This window comes from Petaurus breviceps, unplaced genomic scaffold (assembly GCF_028583685.1).
Source record: "Petaurus breviceps papuanus isolate PSGF00001 unplaced genomic scaffold, PetGlider_PUasm1.0 90925, whole genome shotgun sequence".
Classification (NCBI taxonomy): domain Eukaryota; kingdom Metazoa; phylum Chordata; class Mammalia; order Diprotodontia; family Petauridae; genus Petaurus; species Petaurus breviceps.
In genome coordinates, this window is record NW_027187380.1 from 23,769,052 (window position 1) to 23,786,653 (window position 17,602).

Genomic DNA, 17,602 nt, shown 5'->3' on the forward strand with positions numbered 1-17,602 from the left:
GGATCATAAGACCTGATTTAAATGTTATCAGAGTCATCCTGACCTAGTGGGAAAAGTGCTTCCTTTGAGACAGAGAACCTGGGTTTGAAGCTGGCTGGGCCTTTGGAAAAGCCATTAATCTCTACTGCTCTTACTTTCCTCATCTGTAAAGCAAGTGCAGGGTAGAGAGGATTTCTGAGGTCCCCCTCAGTTCTAACACTTTGTGATTACGTGATCTTTTTTTTTTTTTGATTATTCCATTTTTTAAATTCAACAATAAGCAAACAGCAGAATTAAACACAAATGTTGGTAAGTCAGGTCCTGCTTCTCTTCCAACAAAGACAGATTTAACATCAAAATATGAGCACAGCAAACATCTCTAACCCAAAAGTGTGGGCTCACCCCGACATGCACACTTTTAAATGAGGAAGCCCCCCTGATCTGGTTCTCTTGGGAGAGAAAACTTTCCATGAAACAGGATCTTGGAGCCTCCAAATTCAGTTTCTACCCACTAATCTATCTGAAGGAAAGGATGTGACACCAGGGACAGGATGCACAAAGATTTAGCGAAGGTAGAGGAATCTCTACAATGTTCCACCTCTGCTCAGCTATCAGTATCTTTACAGATTATCAAATCACATAACGACTTTTACTAACGTCTCAATCCCCTCCCCCCACCCACCAAGCCAGCCACTGAAGGCCAGCACCCACATCCTCCACCCAGGCCCCCCACCCACCCCATCAGAAGGAAAAGACTCCGTGCCAGCTGGTGCCTGGGGAACAAGGGGGAGGGGCATCCACTCCCATCACCCACAAGATGCCACTGCTTGGGGAGGGTCAGGCGATGACAGGGCCTACTTCCCTGCCAGCTGCTCATACAGCCGGGGCACATAATCATCCCACTTGGCCTGGTAGCACGTGCCAGCGACAGGGGGCCCAAGCTTGTACTTGCCACGGAAGTTAGCCACCTTGAATTTGTCCCGGTGGTCCCCGGAACGGTTGCTCAGGACACGTTCATCACATTTGAGTGGCCCATTCTGCTCATAAACCAGCCACACATAGCGATGAAGACCTGTTCCCTTGGGTGGGACGGAGCCCACGTAATCAGAGAGGACACTGCCGCTGCTGATATCATTGCCTTTCATGTTGACAACCAGGAAGTGGTGCCACTCCCGAAACTTGGGGTCCTTCCTGCTGGGAGCATCCGGGTCTGTGAGGACCAGCGTGTACAGCTTCGAGGGGTCGCAGCCCTGCCACCCAAAGCTGACTGGACGGCCCTTCACCTGAGTGGGCGTCAGCCCTTGACCCAGCTCGAGGATCTCGCAGTCCGAGTACTTGATGCTGAGCGGATGCTGCGGCTTCTCCTCCACCTCCCGCAGGCTCAAGGGTCCGGTCCACAGGCTCAGGTCCACCGGCATGGTGCACAGTAGGGGGCTATGAAGGCACCCGCGGCTCCAACAGACAACGGCAGAATTTGTGATTACGTGATCTTATAACCTTCCCCAACACAAGTTGACCAAAATAACCTTAGTACAACTAGATAGAGTTTATGGAGTTCTTGGGTCACTGTTCTCTTCTCCAATGGATGGAACAATAGGTAGAAAGAGTAAAGGGTCATCTACATGAACTTGAGTTGCCCTGAAAGACTTGCTAGTCCATGATATATCTATTTACTATCTACCATGATTTTCCAAATTCATACTATTTGGTTCACACCTTTAAATTCTATTATCTCCAATAAACCTCTCTTAAAACTCATAATAATTTAAAATACAACTTCTATTTAAGATGAAAAAACTGAGGCCCAGAGAGGTGAAAAGGTTCCAAAGGTAATAAATGGTAGAACTTCGAACTCATATCTTTTGACTCAATTCAAGAAGTATCGATTGAGCATATGTGCAAGACATTCTAATACCTGGAGATATAAAAGTGAAAATAACAATTCATATTTATGTAGTACTTTCCTTACAAGGATACAAACAGTATCATTCCCATTTTTCAGTTGAGAAAACTGAAAGATGAAACAATTTGTTCATGGATGTATAACTATCAAGGATCTGAGATAAGGAAAGACAATGTGGATTTAAGTGCTAACTATGTGCCAGGCACTGTCCTAAATGCAAAAAAGTTTTCTCCCCCTCTTTTTTCTCCCTGCTCCCCAAGACAGCATGTGCAATTTGATATAGGCTCTTGTGCATCCATATTAAACATATTTTCACATTAGTCATGATGTAAAGAAGAATTAGAATGAATGGGAAGAATCACAAGAAAGAAGAATCAAAACAATGACAACAACGACAAAAAGAGAGCAAATAGTATGCTTCCATCTGCATTCAGACTCCAAAATTCTTTCTCTTGGATGTGGATAGCATTTTCCATTGTCTTTTGAAGTTGTATTAGTTCTTTACATTGCTGAGAAGAGCTAAGACTATAAAAGTTAATCATCACATAATGTGATTCTTACCGTGTACAATGTTCTCCTGGTTCTGTTCATTTCACTCAGCATCAGTTCATATAAGTCTTTCCAGGGTTTTCTGAAGTCTGCTTGCTCATCGTTTCTTATAGCACAATAGAATTCCATTACATTCATATACCACAACTTGCTCAGCCATCCCCCAATTGATGGACATCCCTTCAATTTCCAATTCTTTGCCACCACAAAAAGAGCTGTTATAAATATTTTTTGTACATATAGGTCATTTTCCCATTTTTATGATCTCTTTGGGATACAGACAGAATTGGTATTGCTGTGTTAAAGGGTACATAGAGGTTTATATCTCTTTGAGCATAATAAGGAGCTTAATTTCTAATGGAAGATAGACCACGCAAAAAAGGGAGATATCACAGGCAGAGTCCAGAAAATTAGAAGCAAAGGGGGAAGAGGGGGAAATGAAGGGTTGGCTTGGTCCCCTCCCCAAAATGGAGGTCCTGGGAGGAACTCACCAATAGGAAAATGACATAGAGAATGGATGTTCCAGGGTGAGGAAGCCTCAGGCACTGAAGGAAGGATTAGAAGGCAAATTTTCTGATTCTAAGTCCAGCCCTTTTCCCATTATTTTCCACTGCCTCTGGATTTCTAGGGCAGGAGATTGAAAGGATGAGAAGTGGGGGAGTGTTGCTTGGTTATTGTCCTTCATTCTCAAAGAGGATCAAAATAACAAGACTAAGTTGGGGTTAGGGTGCAGTGTGTACTGACCAATACAAGCTTAGAAGACTCTACCATAAGTTGGGCACAAGTAGTCCATATAAAGATTTGGAGTGGAGATGTCTCCAAATTTGTGCACCTAACATGTCTTTTGAGTTATTGCAATTCTGCTTTGCTCATAGAGTACAGCACTTTCTTTGATGCTGGCATGCCATGTTGGGTGGTCCTGTGCCAGTGTCTCCCATGTTTCACAATACATTCCAAAGTTCTTCAGAGAGACCTTGAGAGTGTCCTTGTATCATTTCCTCTGACCTCCATGTGAGCACTTACCTCATGTGAGTTCTCTGTAAAATAGTCTTATAAGCAAATGTACTTTTGGCATTTGAACAATGTGGCCAACCCATCAGAGTTGTGCTCTTTGCAGTAGAGTTTGAATGTTTGGTAGTTCAGCTCAGAAAGGCTCTCCATGTCTGGTATCTTATCTAGTCAGATGATCTTCAGAATCTTCCCAAGACAACTTAAATGGAAGAAATTTAGTTTCCTGGCATGGCACTGGTGTGCTGTCTATGTTTCATAGGCATATAGCAATGAGGTCAACACAACAGCTCTGTAGACCTTCAGTTTGGTAGGTAATCTAATGCCTCTTCTCTCCCATACTTTCCTTTGGAGCCTTCCAAACATTGAGCAAGTCTCTGGCAATACATGTGTCAACCTTATCATCTATATTGTAATAGTAATAAAATTTGAAGATCCCTTTGTATTGACAAGCTAACAGGTACTTAGCACTTAGTGTCAAGCTAATTTATTTTATTTTATTTTGCCTTTTGGAGGGCAACTAGGGTTAAGTAACTTGCCCAAGGTTACATGGCTAGTTTGTGTGTGTGTGTGTGTGTGTGTGTGTGTGTGTGTGTGTGTGTATTAAGTGTCTGAGGCCAGAACTGAACTCGGGTCCTACTGACTCCGGGGCCGGCACCTTACTCACTGTGCCACCTACCCACCCAAAGAAACCTTTTTTTTTTTTGCTTTTATTTTTTTGGAGGGGGGAAGATAGGGCAATTGGGATTAAGTGACTTGCCCAAGGTCACACAGGTGTCAAGCTAATTATAAAACATCTCTGTTAAAGAAACAGAAGGTATAAACCCCTATTGGTGATATAACAGGAAGGGGCTGAACAGGAAGGAGCTAATACCATATATAAGGAAAAGCCCCAGCTGGGAGAGTCAGAACTTCTTGGGGCATGCATTATGGAGGCAAAGCAGCTACTGCCTGAGAGAGAAAGAGAGACAGAATTTCTCTCAGTGAGCATCTGGAGGCTAGGCTGCTACTGCTGGACTGAAGACTGAACTGAGAATTGAGAAGAATTGAAAAGAGAAATGAGAATTGAGAACTGAGAAAGAATTTCTTGGAGCAAGCCACATGGAGGCTGGATAAAGTGATTTTGACTTTGAGAATGGAGCTGGAGAAAGTAATTTTGATTTTGAGAACAGAACTTGTGGTGGCGGAGCTTCTTCTGAGAGCCAGCCATACTCCTGCTGGAAGCTTCTAAGGGCCAGCCAGAGCTGCTGAAGACTTCCGAGGGCCAGCTGAACTGCCAGAGGAAGCATGACTGTGGTGTTGGCACTTCATCTGTTTGTTTTGGGTCTATGCTGATTTCACAGGCAGAAAGTGAATTGAGATGATAGTGCTGATTGTGTGTGAATACTGTTGTAATTCTGCTAAGCTTGATGTGTGTAGATATTATTGTGGCTCTGTTAAGTTTTCTCTTCCCAGGAACAGAAACTGTGAAGGACTTGAGGTGGACTGGACACTGTGAGCTCCAATGTAGAGCAGGAACTGCACAGAGAGCTAGACAGGGAATTAGGAGCTGTCTGCCTTTGAACTCAGGTGGCAGTTGCCTAGATTTGGGCAGGAGCTAGGACCATGGAAGAGGAACCATGAAACCTGAAAGCCTGCCTCGAGTCAAGATGAAAAGACCTCTCTGTGGGTACTGAGTAGAGACTGATGAAATTGTCTGAGTAGTGACTGATGAAATAGGGTACTGAGTAGTGACTGATGAAATTGTAACTTAATTGCACCCCATCAGTGGAGGACTTTGACTTTTGTACTTGAGAATGATTGAGTTACTAAATGATTGAATTACTAAATGATTGTATTTTGTTTTAAACTATGTTTCCACTTTGTTGAAAATTATGTGGCCATTTTAGTGATAAGTTATTGAGTTGTGACATGGTAAATACTGTATTTTGATTTTCTGTGAATGTTTTGCTTTAATTTACTGCTGAATAGAGAGTTTGCTATACTATGTAATCAGAATCTTAAAAGCTGTTCATAGCAGCAGTCCTCTGGAAAACTGCTCATGCTTGGCTTTACATATGTGTACATCTCTGTAAAATATTTTGCCAAGGTAAGAGAACTTATTTATCCACAGCATTCAAAATTTCATCATTTGCTCTAACTCATGTTTCCACATATAGATAATGTGGTAGTGAAGGCTGGTGGAGGACCTGATTTCTTGGTGTTAATTGTTAGGCCCAAATTAGCACAAGCAGCAGAGAAGATATCCATACTTTGTTGCTTCTCAGTCTCAGAGGCTGCATTGAGTGCATAATCACCTGTAAACAAAAAGTCACACACCAACTGTACCTCCACTTTAGTCTTGGCTTGTAGCCTTTTCAAATTAAATAATTTACCACCAGTGCCATAGATGATGTTGATGCTGTTTTCATCCTCATTGAGGCATCCAGAAATAGTGCTGAAATATGCTGAAAAGCATGGGAGCACATACATAGCCCTGCTTTACTCTACTGGTAACTGGGAAAGATCAAGAGCATTGTCCATTATTCAGAACCCAGGCAGGAGTGCTGTCATGAAACCAACATGCAATACTGACTAACTTTTTGGGACAACCAAATTTTGCTAAAAATTTCCACAAGCTCTCAGGACAAACAATATCAAAAGCCTTTGTTAGATGGACAACTGTTCTGTATAAACCTATGTTCTACTATTGACATTTCTTCTGGAGTTGTTGAGCAGCAAACACCATATTGACCATTCCTTGGCCTTTTCCAAAGCCACACTGGCTCTCAGGCAGATGACTATCTTCCAGGTGAAGGATCAGCCTATTTAGGAGGACTCTGGAGAGAATTTTGCCAGCAATGAATAAGAGAGAGTCTCTGGGAAAGTATGTCACTAACCAGGAGACTTGGAAAAAACCTAGTCTGTCCCATCAAAGCTTATTTCCCACAGCCCTGGAATGGGTAGACATGTCTAAGGGGAGTCTCTGACACCACTCTAACTGTACTCTTCTGTCTTCATATTTGCTTATCTGATTTCCTTTTTTTTTCTTTTTGAAGGGGGGAAGGCAGGGCAATTGGGGTTAAGTGACTTGCCCAATGTCACATGGCTAGTAAGTGTTAAGTGTCTGAGGCTGAATTTGAACTCAGGTCCTCCTGACTCCAGGGCCAGTGCTCTATTTATTGAGCCACCTAGCCACCCCTCTGATTTCCTTTTTTTACTAATAACACTTTTTATTACACTAAAATGGATATATTTTTTAAATGCTCTATTAATTTCTGATTTACATTATTCATTTCTACAAGGTTTTGAGTTACAAATTTTCTCCCTGTTTTTCCCCTACCCACCACCCCAAAATATCAGTCCCACAAGATATCCCCTCCTTCAATCTGCTCTCTCTCATATTTTCTCCCATACCCCTTTTGACTTTTCCAGTGGATCTCTATGCCCCAGTGCCTGTATATGTTATTTCCCAATTACAGGTAAAATAATATTAATAATAGTGTGTGTGTGTGTGTGTGTGTACACACACACACACACACACACACATACATATAAACATTTCATTTTGAAACTTTGAAATCCAGATTCATTCCCTTCCTCCTTGTCACCCACCCTTACTGGGAAGATAAGCAGTTGTGTGTGGCTAATGCAAAACAATAACAGAGTAGATATATTGTAAAAGAATGACTATATTTCCCTCCCTCCTATCCCACCTCCCACTTGTTCTATTCTCTACTGTGATCCTGTCCCTGTTCAAAAGTGGGTGCTTCCAACTTCCCTCCCCCCCCCAACCTGCCCTCCCTTCCATCATCATCCCTCTCCTCCCCTTGCTCCCTACTCTCCTGTAGGGTGAGATAACCTATTTAGTGTGTATTTCATTCCCTCCCTGAGCCAAATTCAATGGGAATAAGGTTGACCCATTCCCTTTTGCCTTCCTATTCTTCCCCTTCACTGTGAACATTTTCCCTTGCCTCTTCTATATGAGAGAGTTTACCCCATTCTGTCTCTCCCCATCTCCTCTCATTATATTCCCCTCTCACCTCTTAATATCACATTTAAAGTATCATCCCTTCCTGTTAAATTGGTCCTGTGCCCTCTATCTATGTATACCTGTAAGCATATGCCCATAAACCCTCATATATAGACAATATATATAATTTCTATTCCCTTCAACTACTGAGAAAGGTTTCATAAGTTACAATTATTGTTTTTCAATGTAGGAATGTTAATAGTTCAACTTTGATAAGTTCCTTATGATTTCTTTTCCCTGTTTACCTTCTCATGCTTCTCTTGCTTCTTGTATCTGAATGTCAAATTTTCTATTCAACTCTGGTTTTTTCAACAAGAATGCTTGAAAGTCCTCTATTCCACTGAATGACCATATTTTCCCTGGAAACATGATACTCAGTTTTGCTGGGTAGGTGACTCTTGGTTTTAATCCCAGCTCCTTTGACCTACAGAATATCATATTCCAAGCCCTTCGATCCCTCAGTGTAGAAGCTGCCAGATCCTGGGTTATCCTGATTGTGTTTCCACAATATTCAAATTGTTTCTTCCTGACTGCTTGTAATATTCTCTCCTTAATCTGGGAATTCTGGAACCTGGCTATAATATTCCTAGGAGTTTTCTTTTGGGGATCTTTTTCAGAAGGTGATCGGCAGATTCTTTCAACCCCTATTTTGCCCTGTGGTTCTAAAACATCGGGGCAGTTTTCTTTGAGAACTTCCTGGAGGATGATTTCTAGGTTCTTACTTTGATCATGGCTTTCAGGTAGTCCAATAATTTTTAAATTCTCTCTCCTGGATCTATTTTCCAGGTCAGTGGTTTTTGCCATGAGATATTTTACATTGCCTTCTATTCTTTCATTTGTTTGGATCTGTTTAACAGCATCTTGATTTCTCATAAAGTCATTAGCTTCCATTTGCTCCAATATAATTCTGAAGCAATGATTCTCCTCATTGAGCTTTTGAGATTCTTTTTCCATCTGGCAAATTTGGCTTTTTAAGGCATTCTTCTCCTCATTGACTTTTTCAGCCTCTTTTGCCATTTGAGTTAGTCTATTTTTCAAGGTGCTATTTTCCTCAGTCAGGCTGTTGACTCTCATTTCGTAATTTTCTTGCATCATTCTCATTTCTCTTCCCAATTTTTCCTCCACTTCTCTTATCTGCTTCTTAAGGCCCTTTGAAGCTTTTGGTGCAGGAGTTCTGACTTCACTGTCTTCCTCCTGTCACATGCTCTGTTCCTTTTTGTCCCCAAAATAGGAGTCTAATGTTGGAATCTTCTATCTGCTTTGTTTCCTTTGCCTGGTCATGTCGCCCCTCAGCTTTTTGCCACAGTAGGGCTCTGCCACCATACAGGGGGAGTTTCGTCCCAAATGCTGGGGTTTTCTCAGCTGCTGGAGGTATTAGATGGGTGCCCTCTCTGAGGTCTCCACAAGCTCTTTCAAGCTGGACACACACCCTAGGACATCCACCCTAGACTGCAATCCAGATACAAGAAGATCAAAGCCAGGGTGATTACCCCTCAGACTGGTGCTTGGTCCCCCTACACTCTGCAGGCCAGGAGCTGAAGCTGCCATGTGGTGCTGGCTGGCTGTGCAGGAGTTTCAGCTGCTTCTCACCCTGGGGGCAAAAGCCATGCACTCCCACTTACTGGGTCCCAAGCACTTTGTCCTTTGTATCTATGTGTTGATAAATCTGGAAACGGCCACAGCTGCTGCTCTGGAGTCCCTCCTGCTGGGGGGCTGGTCAGGCCCGCCCTGGGGCTAAAGCCTTGGTGTGGGGCTGGGCTTGGCTACCAGAGCACTGCGCTGGCTGATTCCTGCCAGCCTGCCTGCCTGTCCTCAGCAGGAGGTTAGCTTCTCTGTGTCATTTTGTGGCTTCTGCAGATCCAAAGTTTGTTTAGAATCCCCTTTTTACATGGATTGGGGAAGGTGGAAGCCGGAGCAGGGGGAGGTCCTGCTTCTATTCCACCATCTTCTAAAATGGATATTTTAATAGCTGTTTAAGGTATACAAAATACTTTATATACATTATCTCATTTGATCTTCACTAGATAAGGTGCAGGAGATATTATTCCTAATTTACAGATGAGGAAAGTGAGGCTCAGAGAGGTGAAGTGTCTTGCCCATGGTTCTAGGGCTAGTAAGTGTTAGACAAGATTCAAGCCTGGACTTTTCTGATTCAAGGTCTTAGGTCTCACACTCTAATCCCTATGCCATTTATCTATGAAAGGGATCCATGGTACAACTAAGGTCAACACATTGGCTTATCCTAAGGCCATTTCTATTTCACATGGAGCTATATCACTATTGTAGCAGTTTGCCTACCTAATTATGCTCTGCTTATTAAAATGAATTAATGTTCTCTGGATGTATGTCAACTTGGGACAAGGAGAAACATCCCTAAATTAAGGTGAGTGGCAAGAGAAAATCAGAATGGGATTAAATATTTACTTAAAATAATCCATAAAGGGGGAGACCCTGGGAAAATCATTTCACTCCACTGAGACTCAGTTTCCTCATCTGTGAAATGAAGCATTTTGATGAGTGATTCTCAAGGTGTGGTCCAGGGACCCATGGGAATCCCCAAGACCCTTCCAGGGAGTCCATGAGATAAAATTTATTTTTTCATTTTTAATTTATGGAATGAAAAAGCATTTCTATAACATAGCATAATAAAGATGATCACACATGAAACTGTAAATATGTTATGTACAAATTGCTATTTCTTTTTTTTTATTAAAGAAATTGAGGTTAAGTAACTTGCTCAAGGTTACACGGCTGGTTATTTCTGGGTGTGGTGCTAAGTATCTGAGCCCAGATTTGATCCCCAGGTCATCCCGACATTGGAACCGGTGCTCTTACTCACTGAGCCACCTGGCTGCCCCCAAATTGCTATTTTTAAAAAAATATGTGATAAAGTTAACACATAAATGTCTTTCTTTTCCTTTTCTTCCTTCCTCCCCCCCAAACACATTTCAATTTCTAATATAGAAAACATCAATTGATATGACCCAGATAAACAAAATCTCTTTGGGTCTTCAATAATTTTTGAGTGTAAAGAGATCCTGAGACCAATAAGTTTGAGAACCATTGGACTAGACAGAATCTATGACTCCCCCAAAATATATAAATCTATGATTTATTTCGTGTCTTACAAACTTGAAAGTTTGGAAGTTTTGTCTTCTTTTCTAATTAGTTCAATTTAGCAAATATTTGTTAAATGTCTACTATATATAAGGTGCTGATACAAAGCCAAAAAGTGAAAGGCCCCTCTTTCAAGGAGCTTCCATTTTCTGGTGGGAGATAGAATTTGTGCTCAAATAAGTGCACACACTTATACAGTACATATGTATGTGTATATATGCATAGCCATGTACACATAAGCATATATTATATATTTATATACATATTTACATATGTAGATATTTCTATTATATACATATTCTACTATATCACATATATGCCCAATACATAAAAACATAAACATACCATTCATTCATATATAAACATATAGGCATATATACATATGAAAAAAAGTAATTTAGAAAGGGAAAGAGCAATGATAACCAGGATGATAAGAAAGACCTTGTGTAGGAGGTGGAGTATATTCTAAACATGGAGAACCAGTTATTCAAAGACATGGACGAAGGAAATATGAGGACATATATGGGACATAGCTAGCCGAGTAGTCTGACTAGAACAGAGAAGCTAGGAAGGATAAAAATATGAAATAAGGCATTTGTTACTCTTTCAACAAACATTTATTGAGCTAGGTGGTGCAGTGGATAGAGCACTGGGCTTGGAGTCAGGAAGACTCATCTTCATGAGTCCAAATTTGGCCTCAGACACTTACTAGCTGGATGACCCTGGGCAAGTCACATAATCCAGTTTGCTTCAGCTTTCTCATCTGAGTAAACGAGTTAGAGAAGGAAGTAGCAAACCACTTCTTTGTCAAGAAAACTCAAAATAGGTTCCTGAAGTCATGACTAAACAACAACACATATGTACTGGGTGCTAGTGGAATCAAAAATAATTAAGATTGAGTCTGGCCCTTAAAGAGTTTTTAGGCAATGAAGGGAAATATCAGAAAATTCCACCAATAACTATAATATAAATCAGAATATAAATGCATGGCAGAGGGACAAAGTGCTAGGAGATCAAATGAAAGAGAGATCCCTTCTAGCTGGGGCAGATCAGGGCAGGCTTTTTGGAGGAGCTAGTCTTTGAGCCAGGGATCCCCTTCTGTTTCGCTTTAATGTCAGGTTCAGAAACAATCTTCTTAGGCAAAGAATCGACAGAAGACCCCCTTCCCCTGACCTCTTTGTTCAGTCCTCAGTGGAAACAAAGGCCAGCTGGTCAAGTATTTTCATGTCCATGCAGCTAGCTCCTGCATGTGTGCCAAGGAACAGGAAGGCCATCATTTATGGACTCTCTCAGGAAGCCATTGTTGAAAGCAGACCCACAGGGAGCCTGGGATGGTGACTCACAACTTCTAGCCTTCTTTCCCCAAACCAGTCACATAAACTTTTCCAACTTATTGACATCTTATAGAAATAGTTCTTCATGGGAAAATATCAAGGAAAATGGAACCAGAGCCAGCTGGCAAGCTGTGCTCTTAGCCTTCAGTACTTTTTGAGGTTTCTCTCTTTTTTTCTTCTCCCCCTGCAATTCCTTTAAAAAAATTTTTTTCATCATTGACTTTGTTATAGTTTCTAGTCCTTTTTCTCCCCCTTACAGCATAGGACTTCTGTAAATGTTTTCCTCCTTTGTTCTACTTGCTGCTTCTTTTGAAGTTGGTTGTGATGTCTGTTCAGTAGGGCCTTTCTGATCAGTCTTCCCTTTACCTATGCACCCCCTTTCCAGGTATCAAAAAAGAGGGCAACTGTGACTGAAAGGCCCCTCATTAGACAGAGGCGGGCCCTGCTCTGCTGCCAGCCACAGGAGGAGGAGGCAAAGCTGACTCCAGGAATGACCAGTGTGGAGAAGAAAGAGATAGAGGTGAGAGAACGACACAGCTTTGTGCAGACAGAAGCACAGGGTACAAACCTGTCTCTGCCTCTCTCTAAATGGTTCCACTTTAGGACTGAACACTTTTCTTAGCAACAGACTATCAGGAATAGTCTCACAGAGACTATATAGTCAGAGAATTGTTCTATCGAATCCAAAGACCAGCAAGTACGCTGGAAATTGAGCCAGGAAAGCCATTAGTATAGGTTATCTTCCCATTTCACAGCTGAGTAACTAGAGGCACAGTGACAAAAAACAAAAACTCAGAGCTTATGGCAGGTTAGTCAGATTCTCTATCAAGGATAAAATCTGGGAGGCTCTCTCTCCTTCTTCTCTCTGCTTCTTGGGGACCATACCACCATTTAAGGCAAAGTTTACCTGCTCCTTCCTAGGTAAAGACCTTTTCTGTTTCCTTCAAAGTTTGGAAATCCCTCTTCCAAAATTAACTTTGTGATTATTTTTTTATCGTTCACCTATAGTACAACCTCACCTCTCTGTTTTACAGATGAGGAAACTGAGGCTCAGAAAATGGAAGTGGTTTACCCAAGATCATATAAGCAGTGAATGCCAAAGCTAGGTTTGGTCTTCTAATGAGTTCTCTCTTCATTAGGACAAGCAAGTTAGCCGAGCTAAATTAGCAAGGTACATACAGGGGCAGACAGGAGGCAGCATGTGCCAGACAAGGCAAATAACCACAACCAGCTTTGCCACCATTTCTCCTGATACCCTTATAGAGACAGACCAAGATGCTGAGCCTCAAATTCTTAGAAATAGCCATGACCCCCAAACCACCAGATCTGCTTCCAGCCCAGCTCCCACACCCATCACTAACAGGAGAAAGCACTGTGGAGAGAGAGAGCCCTCCATCTTCACCAACATCAGAAACAACTGATGACCAATTGCTACCAATAGGCAGAAAAGCACAGGAGCCTGGAATTGGTGGCACCTCCCAGACCACCAATCCTGCTTCTAGCCCCTTCTCATTGCCATTACCTGGGGAAGCAACTGCTGTAGAAAAGGGCCAGCCATCCCCACCAATTGTAAATCAGCTGCCACATATAGAGCAGGCAAGACAGCCTAGCTGAAGCAGCAAGGCATCCTGAGAGACAAGAGGTATCATACATCACATCACACCACATCATATCACATCACATCACATCACATTGCATCACATCGTGCCATATTGTACCACATCGTACTACACTGTACCACACAGTGTGTAATGCCAAGCAAAGGCAACTTCCCAAGGTTCAAAATACCAGCATAGGTGCTCTCCATTTTATTCAGTGACAAATTAAGAACAGAGAAAATCAAAATATAGCATCATTCAAAATACAGCATTTACTAAGTGTAATTCAATAATCTCCAAGAATTACCCCACCCCTGGACATTACATTCATTTAATCAATCCCAAAGTCCCTCTTCTAAATACTACTCCACCCCTAGGCTGTACATTCATTTAGTCCATCACAAAGCCTCTCTTCTCAAATGGAGATTAGTTTCCAATCATAAGTAAAGTACATTCATTTGTTTAATCACAGAGCACAAAAAAGTCAAAAGTTTCCCACCCTTCGATTATAATTGAATCTACCCCAGAGTTACAACAAGCTTAAGCACAGCATTTAATACCTAAAGAGAGGTCTTTTCTTCATCTTGACATGAGGCAAGTTCTCAGAAATCTTTGTTCCTGGGGAGACAAAGCTTAGCAAGGCCACAAGATACATTGCCAGTGTCTTCATTAATTCATTCTCTGTCTGCAGAACAGTCCTAGGACCCCTGAAAACATTAGCAAAACCCTCTTCCAGGATTTCTGTAAACATACAACAAGAAAATCCTTCTTCAGGGCTTCTGAACCAACAGCAAGGTTTCAAGACCTCTGCAACAACAGCACTGTCCTTCACCAGTGGACAGTATTCACTCTCTGCAGGACAGTCTCAGTAGCTCTGAACCAACAGAAAGGTTCCCAGACCCCTGCAACAACAGCACCATCCTTCACTAGTGGACAGTATTCACTCTCTGTCTGCAGGACAGTCTCAGGAGCTCTTAGCCAACAGCCAGGTTCCAGGACTTCTTCAACAGGACTGTCACCAGTGGACAAATCTGGCAAAACAACATCAAAACAGACAGACAAAGTACCAGCAAAACAGCCATGTCTCCTCAGTCCTTGGCAGCTCTGGGGGCAGGTCTCAAAAGTCCAGGGCGATTCAAAGTGGCCCTGAGCAATCCTCTCAGTCTCTCTCTGCCTCCACCAGGGTGCTGCTTCCAAAAAGTTCTTCTGCCTCTCTCTTATCTCTCCAAATCTATGTCACCAGCTCCTCCCAGTTCAGAACTCTCTTTTCACATCAACAAGTCCATCCCACAGGTGGGATTAACAAGCTCTGGGTTTTAACACAATCAATTTGAAAACCAAGCCAATACAGGGGGATCTTTATATTCCATTACTATTACACTCCTCTATTCCTCAGCCAGTACCAAGTAGTTTTGATGACTGCTGCTTTATAATACAGATTGAAATCTGGTATAGCTAGTCCACCTTCCCTAGCATTTCTTTTCATTAATTCCCTTGATATTCTGGACCATTTATTCTTCCAAATGAATTTTGTTACTATTTTTTTCTAGCTCTATAAAGTAGTTTTTTGGTACATTAATTGGTATGGCACTAAATATATAATTTAATTTAGGTAAAATTGTCATTTTTATTATATTAGCTCGACCCAGCCATGAGCAATTGATGTTTTTCCAATTAGTTAGATCTGACTTTATTTGTGTGAAAAGTGTTTTGTAGTTGTGGTCATATAGGTCCTGGGTTTGTTTTGGCAGGTAGATTCCTAAATATTTTATAATGTCTATAGTAACTTTAAATGGGATTTCTCTTTCTATCTCTTGCTGTTGAATTTCATTGGAAATATATAGGAATGCTGAGGATTTATGTGGGTTTATTTTATATCCTGCAACTTTGCCAAATTCATTTATTGTCTCAAGTAGTTTTTTACTTGATTCTCTAGGATTCTCTAAGTATATCATCATATCATCTGCAAAGAGTGATAGCTTGGTCTCTTCTTTGCCTAATTTGATTCCTGTGATTTCTTTTTCTTCTCTAATTGCTACTGCTAACATTTCTAGGACCAGATTGAATCAGAGGGGTGACAGTGGACACCCTTGTTTCACCCCTGATCTTATGGGAAATGCTTCTACCTTCTCCCCATTATATATAATACTTGCTGATGGCTTTAAATAGATGCTACCTATTATTTTAAGGAAGGCTCTATTTATTCCTATACTTTCTAATGTTTTTAATAGGAATGGATGTTGTATTTGTCAAAAGCCTTTTTTTGCATCTATTGAGATGATCATGTGGTTTCTCCTAGTTTTATTGTTGATATGATCAATATACTGATGGTTTTCCTAATATTAAACCATCCTTTCATTCCTGGAATAAATCCTACATGATTAAAATGTATTATTCTTTTTTTTTAAGCAATAGGGGTTAAGTAACTTGCTCAAGGTTACACAGCCAGTTATTATTTCTGGCTGTGGTGCTAAGTATCTGAGCCCGGATTTGATCCAGGTCATCCTGACACTGGAGCTGGTGCTCTTACTTGCTGAGCCACCTAGCTGCCCCTAAGCAATTGGGGTTAAGTAACTTGCTCAAGGTTACACAGCTAGGTATTTCTGGGTGGGTAATAAGTGTCTGAGCCCGGATTCGATCCACATGTCATCCTGACACTGGAGCTGGTGCTCTTATTCGCTGTGCTACCTGGCCACCCCAAAATGTATTATTCTTGAGATAAGTTGCTGTAGTCTTTTTGCTAGTATTTTATTTAGAATTTTTGCATCCATATTCATGAAAGAGATTGGTCTATAATTTTCTTTCTCTGTTTTATCTCTTCCTGATTTAGGTATCAGTACCATGTTTGTGTCATAAAAAGAATTTGGTAGGACTCCTTCTTCACTAATTTTCCCAAATAGTTTTTAGAGTATTGGAATCAATTGTTTTTTAAATGTGTGATAGAATTCACTAGTAAATCCATCTGGTCCTGGAAATTTTTTCCTAGGGAGTTGACTGATGGCTTGTTCAATTTCTTTTTCTGAGATGGGGTTATTTAAGTAATTTACTTCCTCTTTGGTTAATCTGGGCAACTTGTATTTTTGTAAATATTCATCCATTTCCCTAAGATTGTCAAATTTATGTGCATACAATTGGGAAAAATAATTCCTAATTATTGCTTTGATTTCCTCTTCATTGGAGGTAGATTCACCCTTTTCATTTTTGATACTCATAATTTGGTTTTCTTCTTTCTTTTTTTTTATCATATTGACTAAGGGTCTATCAATTTTGTTGGTTTTTTCAAAAAACCAGCTCTTAGTTTTATTTATTAATTCAATAGTTTTCTTAATTTCAATTTTCTTAATCTCTCCTTTGGTTTTCAATATTTCTAATTTAGTATTTAATTGGGGATTTTGAATTTGTTCTTTTTCTAGGTTTTTCAATTGCATGCCCAATTCGTTGACCTCCCTTTTCTGTAATTTAATCATGTATGCACTCAGGGATATAAAACTTCCCCTAAGAACTGCCTTTAATGCATCCCACACATTTTGGTATGTTGTCTCATTATTATCATTCTCTTGAATGAAATTACTGATTGTTTCTATAATTTCTTGTTTGACCCACTCATTCTTTAGGATTAAATTGTTTAATTTCCAATTAGTTTTTAGTCTGTCTTTCCATGGCCCTTCATTGCATATAATTTTTATTGCATCATGATCTGAGAAGGATGCATTTAGTATTTCTGCCTTACTGCATAGAATTGTGAGGTTTTTATGCCCTAGAACATGGTCAATTTTTGAGTATGTGCCATGAACCACTGAGAAGAAAGTATATTCCTTTTTATCCCCATTCAGTTTTCTCCAGAAATCTATCATACCTATCCTCTCTAAAATTCTGTTCACCTCCTTAACTTCTTTCTTGTTTATTTTGAGGTTGGATTTATCAAGTTCAGATAGGGGGAGATTAAGGTCTCCCACTAGTATAGTTTTGCTATCTATTTCTTCTTCTAATTCCTTTACCTTCTCCTCTAGGAATTTGGATGCTATGCCACTTGGTGCATATATGTTCAAGTAGTGATATTGCTTCATTCTCGATGGTGTCTTTTAACAGGATATAGTTTCCT

At 40.8% G+C, this 17,602-nt stretch overlaps 1 pseudogene; it reads right to left on the reverse strand.

Annotated features, from left to right (window-relative positions):
- Nucleotides 1-222: 222 nt before the first annotated feature.
- LOC138152295 (phosphatidylethanolamine-binding protein 1 pseudogene) lies at nt 223-1,448 on the reverse strand (annotated as a pseudogene).
- Between the last annotated feature and the right edge of the window lie 16,154 nt (nt 1,449-17,602).